The sequence below is a fragment of the Rhincodon typus genome, chromosome 1 (genome assembly GCF_021869965.1).
Source record: "Rhincodon typus isolate 14 chromosome 1, sRhiTyp1.1, whole genome shotgun sequence".
NCBI classification, from domain to species: Eukaryota; Metazoa; Chordata; class Chondrichthyes; order Orectolobiformes; family Rhincodontidae; genus Rhincodon; species Rhincodon typus.
This window is the reverse complement of record NC_063332.1, coordinates 128,216,963-128,230,950: the sequence shown is the minus strand read 5'-3', so window position 1 is coordinate 128,230,950 and position 13,988 is coordinate 128,216,963. Positions and strand designations below refer to the sequence as shown.

At 40.7% G+C, this 13,988-nt stretch overlaps 1 protein-coding gene across 1 annotated transcript in view; it reads left to right on the top strand.

Annotated features, from left to right (window-relative positions):
* The first annotated feature begins 8,530 nt into the window (after nucleotides 1-8,530).
* The window catches only part of LOC109922063 (tripartite motif-containing protein 2), a 75,252-nt gene continuing 69,794 nt past the window's right edge, over nucleotides 8,531-13,988 (top strand). The window contains exon 1 of the mRNA XM_048606467.1: nucleotides 8,531-8,737. The gene's annotated coding sequence lies outside the window, so the exon portion shown is untranslated. The remainder of the gene's footprint in view (nucleotides 8,738-13,988) is intronic.

Genomic DNA, 13,988 nt, shown 5'->3' with positions numbered 1-13,988 from the left:
TGACTTTCACTCTCTCACTGAATCAGAAGTAGGACGTACTTTGATAAATACATAATGTACAGCTCTAAGTCCTGAAGCAATCTGCGTTTGCTTGTATCAAGTCACGGACAGCATTTTTATTTTGGGTGATAAGTGGCACGTATGTCATAGTCATGCCAGGCAATGACCATCTCCAACAAAAGAGAATTTAAACTTCTCCCCTTGATATTCAATAACATTACCATTAATGAATCCCCACCATCACTATCTCAGAGGATATCATTGATGAAAAATTTAAGTAGATCAATTAGACAAAATCGTGTCAGAGGCTGGGATTCTGCATCTAGTAACTAACCTCCCAACTCACAAAAACCAGAACATATCTACCAGGCACAAGTCAGGTGTATGATGGAATACTCTCCACTTGCCTGAATGAGTGTAGCTTCAACAACACTCAAAACACAACACTAACCAGCACAATCTGCTTGGTCGGCACTCCATCATACTTCAACATTCACTTTCTCCCCAGTGGCATAGTGAAAACATTTAGAAGATGCACTGCAACAAGTCACTACTGTTGCTTTAATAGTACTTTGCAAACCCGTAACCTCTACTACCTAGAAGAATAGGCAGGACTTACATGGGGGCATAACCAATTGATGTTGCCCTTCAAGGAACACACTGTCCTAAATTGGAAATAAACTTCGCTGGTTCTTCACTGTCACTGGAATTCATTTCTCAACACAAAAGTGAGAATTGTGGACTGCAGCCTCTCAAGAAGTTGATTCCCCATCATCTTCTCGGAGCAATTAAGGATGGACAATAAATACTGGCCTTGACATCAACCTTCATACCCTACGAATGAATAAACAAACAAATAGCAATGTCCTATATTCATATAGCACCCGTAACATAGCACAATATCTTAAAAGTGTTTCACTGGAACAATTGGACAGATTACACAAAAGGAGATATTAGAATAGGTAGGTCAAAGTAATCAATCATGAGGAGAGTCATAAAGGAGATTACAGAGATAGAGATACAGAGAAGTTTATTTGGGAATTCCAGAACTTAGGGCCTTGGCGGCAGAAAGCAAAATACTGATGGTGAAGCGTTAAAATTGGATTGGAAGACTGCAGATATCTGAAATGTTGTAGGGCTGGAGATGATAATAATAGGGAGGCATGAGGCCATTAAAGTGCTTGAAAACAAGGATTACAAATTTTCAATCATCGCATTGCCAGATTGGGACCCAATGGAGACCAGCAAGGTCAAGGTGATGGGTGAGCAGGATTTGATGTAGGTTAGGAAAAGGATGTAATTTAGCAAAAGGTTGGAATGTATTCAGGTTGGAGAGAGGGCCAGATGGAAGGACATCCAGGAAAGCATTGGACAAGGGTATCATCCAGAGAATAACAGAGGTAAGGGTGGAGATGAGAGATATTGTGGAGCTAGAAAGAGGTGATGTTGGTGATGGCGAGGATATGGAATTGGAAACTCAACTCAGGGTCAAATCGAACACCATCATTACAAACTGTCTGGTTCAGCTTCAGGCAGCCATTAGGTGGAAAACAGAGTCAGTAATAAGGGAATGGAGTTTGTGCCAAGAACTGAAGGCAATGGTATCAGTCTTCACAAAGTGTAGTGGATATCTCAATATGGGGTATTAGATGAGCAATGTGACAAAGCAGTGGTGGTAGTATATATTGAACTGGGTAATTGTGTGAATAACTTGATTAACCTAGTGACAGAAATATTAGAAATAGGAGCAGGAGTATACCGGATGGCCCACTGAGCCTGCTCTGCTTTTGATACGATAATGGTCTTAACCTTAGTCTCCAATCAGTGGCTCAGTGGTTAGCACTGCTGCCTCACAGTGCCAGGAACCTGGGTTCAGTTCCAGCCTCAGGTGACTGTCAGTGTGGACTTTGCACATTCTTCCCGTGTCTGCGTGGGTTTCCTCCAGGTGCTCTGGCTTCCTCCCATAGTGTCTAGAGATGTGTATGCTCAGTGGATTAGCCATGGAAAATGCAGGGTTACAGGGGATGGATCTAGGTGAGATGTTTTTTGGAGGGTCAGTGTGGATTTGATATGCTGAATGGCCTGCTTCCACACTGTTGGGATTCTACCATTGAACTCTACTTTTCTGCCTGCCCCTTTCTGTAGTTTTTAGTATGCTTATAAAATGAATTTCCTTCTTGCCCACAATTCTTTTGCTTTGTATCCCTGAATGTGCATTTAAGTAAGCGTTGCCACCTCCTGTGGCTCCTTTTATTTATGTGAAAGCATAGAACTTGGGCCCACAGTTTGATAATGAATGAATCATCACAGCAAAGCTATTGTTACCTGCACAGTGGACTATTCAAGATCCATCCCAAGGCTTGAGCACAAAAATCAAGGCCATTATTGGAGTTTTGATTTGATTTGATTTGATTTACTGTTGCTGTCACGTGTGCAGTGAAAAGCTTCTGCATTTCTGAACCACAAGAAAGTGCTGCACTGTTGGAGGTCCAGTAAACCTTTTATTAATCTTCACCTATGGGACTAGGTGTGTGCTGGTTGATCAAATATTCCAAATAATCAAGAGGTCCATCTAATCAATGGAAAAAACACACTAAGTAATAGACATGTAATGCAGTGGGTATACACATCACTGTTATATTTTATTTACAGCATAAATCACTCAAATAATAATGCAATTTTGTCTTAAATAAAAGTCACAAGTAGAGAGTCTTCTCACTCACACCCTCAACTGACTACTTAGTCGATTGCGGTAGTTGAGGAGAAATTGAATCAACTGTTGATATTTAATGTGGCCATTCAATTGAACAACAAATATATTTACCTTGAGGTAAATAAATTAAGAAATAATAACAACTGGACAGAAACAAACAGCGAACGTCGCGGTACTTGAAGAATATAATTGATGCCGGTTTATCGAGAGTGGCAGCTTATGAATGGCTGTTAAAACAAAGTTTGCTGTATTATCTTTAGGCTGAGCCATTAAGCTGAGGGTCTGTTTGCTCCCACAGGCAGATAAAGAGTAGAGGTGTTTTATGCCATTATTTTGTCAATATTCATTTCTCAATCAACCTGACAAAAGCAACTATCTGGTTGCTATTACATTGCTGTTTGTAGGAGATTGCTATGCACAAATTGACTGCTTGAGTACACTTCAGAAGTGCTGCATTCATTAACTTAAGAGAATTTGCAATATTCTTCAATGGATGTAAATCAATGCAAGTAAATCAATTTTTTCACTCCAACTCACTCCTAGCCACCCTCCCATACTCCACTCTTCATAAACTTGTGGTTATTGAAAACTCTGTGGCCTGTGTCCTTAATTGTACCAAGTCCTGTTCAGTCATCGCCTCTATATTAGCTCCCCATCAAGCAATCCCATGATCTTAAAGTTGTCTTCTTTGGTTTCAAATTCTTCCATGGCCTCACCTCTCCCCATTTCTGTAATCTCCTTCAGTTCCACAATCCCTGAAATTCCTGCAATTACCTAACTCTGATCTCTTGATTCTCCTGATTTTAGTCACTTCACCATTGGTAGGCCATGCCTTCAACTTCCTGGGCTGTAAACTATAGAATTTCCTTCCCAATCCTCTGTGCCCCTCAACCTCTCTTTCCTCCTTAAAACGTACCTCTTTGATCCAGCTTTTGGTCATCTACCCTACTATCACTTTATGCGACTCAGTGTCAGATGTGTCTCAGGACATTTTCTTGCATATAGGAGACTTTATAAATACAAATTGTTTTGTTGGCAAGCCTGATCCTTGCCACTCTTCCTACTGGAGGTTACTTAGAGAAATGCATACGCTTACTGTAGTTTGTACATTGTGATTTGCCATAATCATTGACCTTCAATGTAGTTACTTTCTGTTTAGAGGTTTCAGAAAGAAATCACTAAAGCCTGCACACAGAACATGGTGTCAGAAATGTGCAACTGGAATTGTGTGGATTTTGATGACTGTAAGAGAGACAGCTACCGTAAGAGAAACACCAGAGAATAATTAGAACTTCAGTTTGTACTGCTGGATGAGTAAATGCGGCTGTGAATTTTTCAGTCCTGTTCCTGGGGGGGTGAAAGGTGACTAGAAACAGAACTGGAACTTCTTCCAGATTCAATGGCAAAATTATGAGACAGTTACAATGATAAACAGAAAACTTGAAAATAATAAGAGCAGCAATGCCCTAATCAGTTTTGGGGATAGAGTCCTCCAGGCTACATTGCAGCCTAGACCAAACTGAGGAGCATAAAAGCGAGACTAGAGAAGTTTTGAAGGCATTGAAGACCCATTTTGAATCCTCTGCTAATGTCATTTATGAATGAGATGTGTCTAACATCAGAGGTAAGGAAGAAAGGTTTCCAGAAGAACCAGCAGAAAGATCAAGGTCAGGGAACAGAATGTAAATATTGTGGAACACATCATGTGGAAAAGAAAAGGAAACATGTTTAACATTGTACTCTAACAGCTAGAAGCTGAATCACTTTGCACAATATAGAAAAATATAAAGCAAGTCAATGAAGATGGCTGCTGGAGTGACATCAGACAGTGAATCTGATTAATCACACAACATCATAGATCTTAAGACTGTAAGATCACAAGAAATAGGTGCCGATGGAGGCCATTTGGCCCATCAAGTCTGCTCCATCTCAGTAAGATCATGGCTGATCTGATAATCCACAATTCCACTTTCATGCTTTTGCCCCATAACCCTTGATTCCCTTATAGATTAAAAATCTGTCGTCTCAGCCTCAAATATACCAAACAACCCAGCCTCAACAGCCCTCTGCATAAAGGAATCCACAGGTGATCACCCTCACAGAGAAAAGAATCGTCCTCATCTCTGTCTTAAACAGGTGACCCACAAGGGGCAACAACATTCCTGCATCTACCCTGTCAAATTCTCTAAAAATTGTACATGCTTGCAATAAGTCCCTTCTCATTCTTCTAAACTCCAATGAATACAAACCCAACCTATCCAATTTTTCCATACAAGAAACTTCCTTCTCTGCTCTACCTCCACTGCCTGTACATCTTTCCTTACATAAGAGGACCAAAACTGTTCACAGTATTCTAGCTGTGATCTGCTAGTGCCCTGCCTGAGTAAGACCACCCTATTTTTATATTCCATTGCCTTTTTAATAAAAGCCAACATTCCAATTGCCTTCACAATTACCCCTGAACTTCAATGCTGGCTTATTGTGATTCATGCAATAGGACCCCAAAACTTCTTTCTGCAGTTCTTTCTCCATTTAAATAATATTCAGCTCTTTCATTGTTCCTGACAAACTGGTTGGCGCCATCTGGTCTACAGGTAACAAATTGTATGTCACTGTTAGAATCAAGACTACAGAAGGGAAGCATCAAGTGGACATGAGGTGCCAGATGTACAGCTGTAGTTTATGCAATATCAGTAGATTTGTAGACCTTGTGAGGTGGCTGAAATTGGTGACCCAGAAATGAAGCCATCACAGGTATAGGTAAGGCTCTGTGTTGGGACGTAACTCATTCCAAGAAGATCTGCAGTTCCAGACATTGTGATGAATGAAAGTGGCCATTAAATCATGCGTGAAGAAATCAGACACTTTATAAATGATTGGAGATTATGAATGGTGCTGAATTTCCCAATCAAATGGAAAGGCTGAAGCAACAATGGAAATAAAATATGAAATAGATCCAGCTCAGATATGCACAAGGCAATGCTGGAGTGGAGAAGCATGAATACTGAAGGTATGGAAAGCAGTCCAGTCTAGTGACTAATGTCATGCTCCACCCAAACTATTCTATTAATAGCTAAAAAGCAACTGAATTGAGAACTGCGAACAGGAGTTAGGGATAAAATCAAAATGAAACTGAAAGCTAAATTTCACTTTCACTTTGTTAAAGCTGCCAAATTATTGCCAGAGCTGTAAGTTGGAGTGCTGGTTAGAGTGCAAACATTTAACACTCTCAACAAAAAATTGCCCACTTGGCAATTTAGGACCTGTTTGGTGAAGCTGTTGTCTTGGTCATCTACTTGCTGAACGTGAAAGACCAGATATATTATCACAATTGCAGACATCTATATACAAATGTGGGAAGCTGCTCCTTCATAGCAGATAGCTGATGAGGATGGTATGATATGACCAACTGCACAAGTAGCAGAATAGACCATCAGTCCCAGGGGTCACCCCTTGCCCAGGAAGGGTAATGGATCAGGAACAACAACAGCAATTACACTTGCCATGGTAACAACATTCCCTGGAGATGAAACATCACCCCAGGAACCAGCAGACACCAGATGAGTAGCAATCAACAACATGCACAAAAAAAATCATTAGAGGACCTGAATGCTATAAAGGTTATTTACACAATGCATGTGCAGTACAGATGAAAGTGGAACAGACTAGAATGAACAGTTTTTGACCATGGGTGATGGTTTTCAATTAGACCATATACATTGGGAAAATTATAGTGCATACTTTATTGTTTTTTATTAAAAGAGATGCCTCATGGTAGGCTGCTGTAGAAAATGAAGTCACACAGGATCCATTATGAGTTGGGAAGTTGGATACGAAATTGACTTGATGATAGAAGATAGAGGATAGTGGTGGAGAGGTGTTTTTCTGACTGGAGGTCTGTGACCAGTGGTACTCTGCAAGGATCATTGCTGGGATCTCAAATACATATAATTGGATGAAAATGTAGGTGGTCTGATTAGTACATTTGCAGACAACATGAAAATTGGTGGAGTTATGGATGGTGAGGAAGGTTGTCAAAGGATACTGTGAGATATCGATCAGATGGAAAGTTAGCAGAGAAATAACAGAAGGAGTTTAATTTTTACAAGTGTGAGTTGTTGTATTTTGGGAGGTCAAATGCAAGAGCAAAGTATAGAGTAAATGGCAAGACCCTCAGAAGCAAGTGGATATGGTGGTGAGAAGGCATATGGTATCGATCAGGGCATTGAGTACAAAAGTTGGCAAGTCACGTTGCAGCTGTATAAAACTTTGGTTAGGCCACGTTCGGAATATTGTGTGCAGTTTGGTCACCACACTATAGGAAGGATGTGGAGACTTTGACAAGGGTGCAAAAGAGGTTTACCAAGATGTTGCCTGGATTAGAGTGTATTAGCTATAAAGAGAGGTGGATAAACTTGGTTGTTTTCACTAAAGCATCATAGGCTGAGGGACGACCTGAAAGAAAGTATATAAAATTATGAGGTGCCTGGATAGGGTGGGATAGTTGGAGTCTTTTCCCAGCGGAAATGTCAAACGCCAGGGGGCATAAGTTTAAGGGGAGAGGCAGAAAGTTGAAAAGAGATGTCTGAGGAAAGTGTTTTTAATAGAGGATGCTAGTGCCTGGAATATGCCAGGGAAGTGGATACAATAGCAATGTTTAAAAGGCATTTAGACAGCCACATGAACAGGCAGGGACTGCAGGAATACAGACTGTATACAGGCTGATGGGATTAGTTTAGAATAGCATCATGGTCAGTGCAGATGTGGTGGGCCAAAGGGCTAGTCCTGTGCTGTACTGTTCTAAGTTTGGAGAAAGGCATTCACACACTATGACTTGTCACAATCATAAGCCTCTGATGTTGCTTTCTATTTAGAGGCTTGATAAACCATTAAAACTAATACTTGGAATAGAGACCACTGGACAAGGATTAAGAGTGGTAAAGCCGGGTAATTAACCACCCCCACCCCCTTTATACACATTTGGGTGAGATGAAAGACAGCCTGGAGATCTTTGTATAGCTCAGCTACTCATTGCCTCAATGAACTAAGCCATTGAAAGTATTAGTTCTAATATGTGGTCAGTGGCAGAGATCCCCTACTGTATTTCGTAAATAAAGGAGAATAGATCTTATCTCTCATAGATCTCCTCCTTTGCAAAAAGAGCAGTATTTCTTTTTTAGGAAATGCATGTGGTGGTGTTCCCGTAGAATTTTGCATCCTTGAGTTATTAGAACTGATATCACCCTTTCGTTATTCCTGTTCACTCAAAATACGCCAACGTCTGCCTCAAGTAATAAGGCGCATTTATAAATTCTGCACGGTGTTAACCTTTGGTCATTGCTAAATATTTTATCAGAATTAATATCTTTCACGTAGATGGAGATTATTCTCAACCATGAGTAGATTATCTAGATCACGACCCAGTGCTAAAATTGCTCGGAAATGGCCGTCGAAAGAGGGATTCAAAGAGAATGAAATAGCTCCTGCCACTCCTAACATCTCCACCTCCTCCCCTCCCTGCTGTGCGCTGCTCCATTTAATGTTCTGCAGAAAGCCGATCGAAGATCCCTAACCTTCCTTAGAGCTGGCTGCTCATTCATTCATACGTGTTAGGATTCAGACTTCTTTTACCGTTGCCTTTTGTTCCTCGGCCTCCAGCGTAAATGTCCGTTTTGTTTCATTCCGCCGCTGCCTCCTACTTAACTGAGCTGGTGATTTGTAAGTTTCTGCTGCCTGGGAGATTTGCTTTCAGTATGCAGGCTCCACCTCCTCTGCTCAAAACCTACAGCTCACAGCAGCTAGAAGGGCTTAGGAGCCCAGCCATTGGCTTGTTGCACCTCTCTCACTACCAGCCTCCTTTGGACTGAAAGTTCTTCAGTTGTCGTAGCGTCACACTGGCCCAGCAGCTTGACATCTGTGCCGTGTGATGAAAAGTCTGAGTGCTGAGCAGAAAGAGGGACACACACAGAGAACATTATATTTCGCTGTCTAGTAAATGAAACCAAAAACAATCATGACGGACAAGTGAGTAAAGAAGCATTTTGGTTAAAGCTGGAGGTACTGATAGATCTTTAATTCGCATTCGGTTTTGGTGCTGGCTTGATATATTATTGTGTTAAGCATATGTCTAATTGAACCCTGGATTGCCTGCTTTTGTTCTGTCAAAGAAAGTTTCAGTGAAGCCTGGGTAGAATAAGTAGCCAAAACTGTAAAGAATTTATGCATGGAAGCAGGGCACAGTGAAAATTCTACTAAGCTCAAAGGCAACTGTTTCTGTCTATCGTGGCAATAAAATTAATTTGCTACTCTTTTCTGACATGACGTGTATTCCTGTTCTGGCAATGTTTATCTTTTGTTTTATTTTTACTGTTGACACTTAGCACAGGTTTGCTAGATAAGTTCGCTATTTTAGCAACAAAAACAAAGTTGCTGGAAAAGCTCAGCAGGTCTGGCAGCACCTGTGAAGTAAAAAACAGAGTTAACATTCGGGTCCGGTGACCCTTCCTCAGAACTGGTTTTTATTTGCTATTTTAGCAAATCTGGCTTATATATAAACACAAAATCAATAGAAATTTTAAATAATGTATGCTCACATTTTAGCCAATTCTAATTGTTAGCTATTAAAACTTTTCTTTCAAGCGATGTAGATGCCGAAAGGATGTTTGTCCTGGGAGCATCCGGAACTGGGGCGAGTCATTATTGAGATAAGGTGTCTGCTATGTGGGACTGAGATGAGGCAACATTTGTTCACTCAGAGGGTATTGGATCTCTGGGAATTTTTTCTACTCAGAAGGTTGTGGATGATCAGATGAAGAGGGATCTGACTGAATGGTAGGGGAAGGCACAATGGGCTGTATGGCCTGCTCCATCTCCTATTTCTTACATTCTTATATGGGTGTAGACACACAAGTATTCATGAATTGGGAACATACTGGAGATACACTCTGTCACTCACCTTAACTGGACCCGGCTGGAAAGTATTTCACAAAGTTTATTAAGCACCTAATGAACTGTGTGGGTTTTGCTTGACACAATAGTCGGATATAGTGATGTAATCTGTACACATTCATCTCTCAGCTTTTCCTATTGTCACTCAGAAGTGATTGTTACTGGAATATTTCAGGCTGCCTGTAGAGGAATGCAAATGGTCAAATCCCAAATCATATACGTGTGTGGGGTGGCGAAGTTGTACAATATTTTAAGGTTGAACTTGAAGCTGGCACAGTGTGTTTGAAAACAAAAGATGCAGAATTTGCTTTTCTAACAACCTGTTATATATGTAAACGTTCAAATCAGTTTGTTTTAAAGCATGATCATTTTATAATGTGCATGTGAAGTCACTGATCAATGGTTGTGGGCTTGGGATCAGGACTGTATTTTTAATGTGTACAGTGAGACAAGGGTTGAACATGATTTGTACAGAGGTTTGAATAATTAAAGGTTCTGAATGGTAATTTATTGATCAAAATGCAAATCTATATGGGGAAGGCTTCAAAGAGAGGATGGCTTGGATACACAGTCCCAGGAGGGGAACGAAAAGGCATTGAAAGGTAATACTCCCAAGATGATTAAAGACTCAGAGCTTAAACTATGACAGAGAGAAGGAGGCTTAGGGTAATTGAAATGCCTGTAACACAACAGAGAACCCCAATGTATATAAAAATTACAGATGAGGTCTATAAAGGGTATAAGAGGAAAAAGAAAGAGCATGAGAATAGATGAGCAGCTAATATAAAAGGGAATTTAAAAGTCTTAGCTTGTTCTTTAATTGTTTATATGTTTGTAAAAGGAAGAGTTGGTCTCATTAGGGACCAAAAGGGCCATATTGTATAGGTAGAAGACATGGCTGAGGTACTAAATTAACATGTTTTCTACCTGTCTTCACAAGAGGAAGGGGTTCTACCAATGTAATGGTAAAGGAGGATGCAAAAATGATATTAGATAGGATATATATTAAAACATGACGTACTTAAAAGACTGGCAGTCCACAAAGTAGAAAATTCATCCGTTCTGCATGGGATCATTTAGATTATTGAGGAAAGCAAGGGCAGAAACTACTCTGGCCACAGTCCTCCTCAGATACAGGGCTTGTGCCAGAGGACTGGAATGCTGTCCAGGTTACACCATTATGCAAGAACAGGGAGAGGGATAAATCTAGTGTAATTACAGGCCAGTCAGCTTAAGATGAAGAAGCCTTTAGAGGAAGTATTCAACTCAAAATTAATTAGCATTTGGAAAAGTCTGATCTAATAATTATAAAGTTGGCAATGTTTTTATGGACTTTCAAAAGGCATTTAACAAAGCATCATATAATAGGCCTCTTGGCAGAATTAAAGTTCACAAGACTAAAGGGATAGTGGGAGTGTGGATGTAACGTTGGTTAAAAGATAGAACATAGAGAGTACTAGCAACTGAAGGGAAATATACAATGGTTCCCAAGTACTGACACCTCCAGTTTTTTATATATAAATTAATGATCTGGGCTTCAGTATACAGTGCATAATATAAGTTTACAGATGACTCAAATGATAGAAATAGAAATCTAGAGGAGAGTAGAAAGACATCCGGATGACATAGCCAGATTGATGAAATTGGCAGACACAGGGTATAATAAAATGTAATGTGAAGTGGTCCATTTTGGAAGGCAGTCTAAAGAGCAACAATAAAAAAGAAATGATATAATTTTAAGGGAGATGCAAGAACAGAGACATCTGGGGTTTATGTACACAAGCCTTTGAAGCTGTCAGGAGTAAAAACAATACTCATTCCTGAGCTTTAATAATAAACAAATAGAATACAAAAGTAAGAAAAGAATGTTAAATCTTTATCAAACACTGTTAAAGCCTCAAGCTGGAGTATTGTGTACAACACTTGGCACCACATTTTAGGGAGGATGTTAAGGTCATGAGATGATTCTCCTGAATGATACCAGAAATGAGGGATTTCAGGTATGGGGAGAGACTGCAGGGAAATTCTGAGTGATCTCCTCATAGAAGGTTAAGAGAGATTTAATGAGGTTTTTCAAAATCAGGAATGCTTTTGTTGAGGCAAATGAGGAGACATTTTTACCAGTGTTGGCAACCAGAAGATACAGATTTAGGTGGCTGGCAAAAAGAATCAGAGGTGAGCCAAGGAAGCACTGTTTTATATTGGTTTTGCAGTAATGAATGCAGTGCTTGGAAGACATTTGGAAGCAGATTCAGTATTAATATTTAAAAGGGGCTTGGACAAAGAATTTGAAGCAAAATAACTGTTACAGGGCTGTGGGGAAAGGTCAAGAATGTAGGATTAATTGGATATCTTTGCCAAAGAGCCAGCTCCAGTATCATGGATCAAATAGCCTCTTTTCATGCTGTTTTTAATTGTATGATTCTATGAAATTTGAACAGTGACTTAAATGAGAACAGTATCATGGGTGGAATTTTTGCAGCTCCTGAACAATGTAGAAAGTTAAGAAAATAGGGTGATGTCAGCAGTAATGAGAATCATAGAGTCTTAGAGTTATACAGCCTGGAAACAGACCCTTCAGTCCAACTCTTCCATGCCGACCAGATATCCTAAACTGACTCCCATTTGCCAGCATTTGGCCCATACCCCTCTAACCCTTCCAAACTCTTCTTATTCAAGTACCTATCCAGATGCCTTTTAAATGTTGTAATTGTACCAGCCTCCATCATTTTCTCTGGCAGCTCATTCCATACACGTACAACCTTCTCCTGAAAAAGTTGCCCTTTAGGTCCCTTTTAAATCTTTCGCCTCTCACCTTTAAACCTATGCCCGCTAGTTTGGACTCCCCTACCCTGGGAAAAGACCTTAACTATTCACCCTATCCATGCTCCCCCATGACTTTATAAACATCTATAAGGTCACCCCTCAGCCTTTGACGCTCCAGGAAAAATAGCTCCAGCCTATTCAGCTTCACCTTATAGCTCAAACCCCGGCAACATTCTTGTAAATCTTTTGTGAACCCTCTCAATTTTAACAACATCCTTCCTATAGATGGGTGACCAGAAATTCCTGGTGTCGAAAGCAAAATGTATGATTCTCCAACCAAGTGTTGCATAGTGAGATGAGAATTTCGCTAGTGAACAGCCAGAGGCCTATTGATTTGCATCTATTTGCATTCATTAGCATCTCATCGTTACCTAGTTATTTCCCATTCTCCCAGCAGCTGGAGAGAAACTAGATCGTTCCTGACAGGAAAGTCAGAATAGGTACCTGTTGACTGCAGCTCAGCACGTGCTCCTCGGGACCTCCATCTTGGTCAGTAGTCACTAACATTGCAGGACACGCAATGTGCCCTCACCCTCCGCCAGCCAGGGATGTGCACATTAGACATGCACCAGCTTCACTGCATTTGCATGGCACATCTCCGAGCCGCTTATGTTCTCCATTTCAATGTTGCACTTTGGAGCACACTAACACGTCTCTTTGTAATACTGCTGCAAGGACACTTGGTGCGCAGCGACAGGCACCTGGCTCCAGGGCTCCTCCCTTGAATCCTTAGCACTCACTCACTTTACACCAACCTGAATACTGACAGCATCTCTTGCTGTTTTACCTCCTTTAGGGCAGAGTTTAAAGGCTTACAGTCCTGGTGTATTGCTCTGCTGTTTAGTATGGACACACAGCAGCTTGTCAGCAGTGATCAGTAAATTTGATGCACCGTTCTATCAATCTCACCCCTTTATCATGTACCAGCAGCTTATGTGGCTAACACACTGCATGTGCAGCAACCAAATGGCCATGTCTCAAAGTCTTTTACGGAAGTAGTCCTCAGTCAGGCCAAGGAAAGCAGCCTTCAGTCAGCAGATTCTGGCACCGTAAGTCAGCACGGCAAGGGCTATTAGTCTAGGAACTCGGGCAATTTGGGATGGTCAGGGTCACACAGTCCATACTTCTACAGTCTAGAGAGTGGGTCATGGTCAGTCGTGCAGATCCTGTGTAATCAGTCTGGGGATTTAATCGAGTTATTCCTTGTTAGCACTGCTAGTGTTTTTCCCGAGAGTGTATCTTTCTTATCCTTAGGAGAATGTTAAGCGGCTCTTATCAAAACGTATAAGATCTTGAGGAGATCTGATGCAGTGGACGCTGAAAAGATAGGCAAAAAATTTTCCCATCCCTGGAGGCGACAAAGGGAAATATTTGAGTGAATTTTCCCTGGCTATTCACCCTCTTCTTACTGATTAAGCTGCAGGTGAGAACTTTCTCCACTTACCACCATTTAAGGGCCACTACTCACAACTCAGTATTCAGAGACAATTTGAGGTATTAA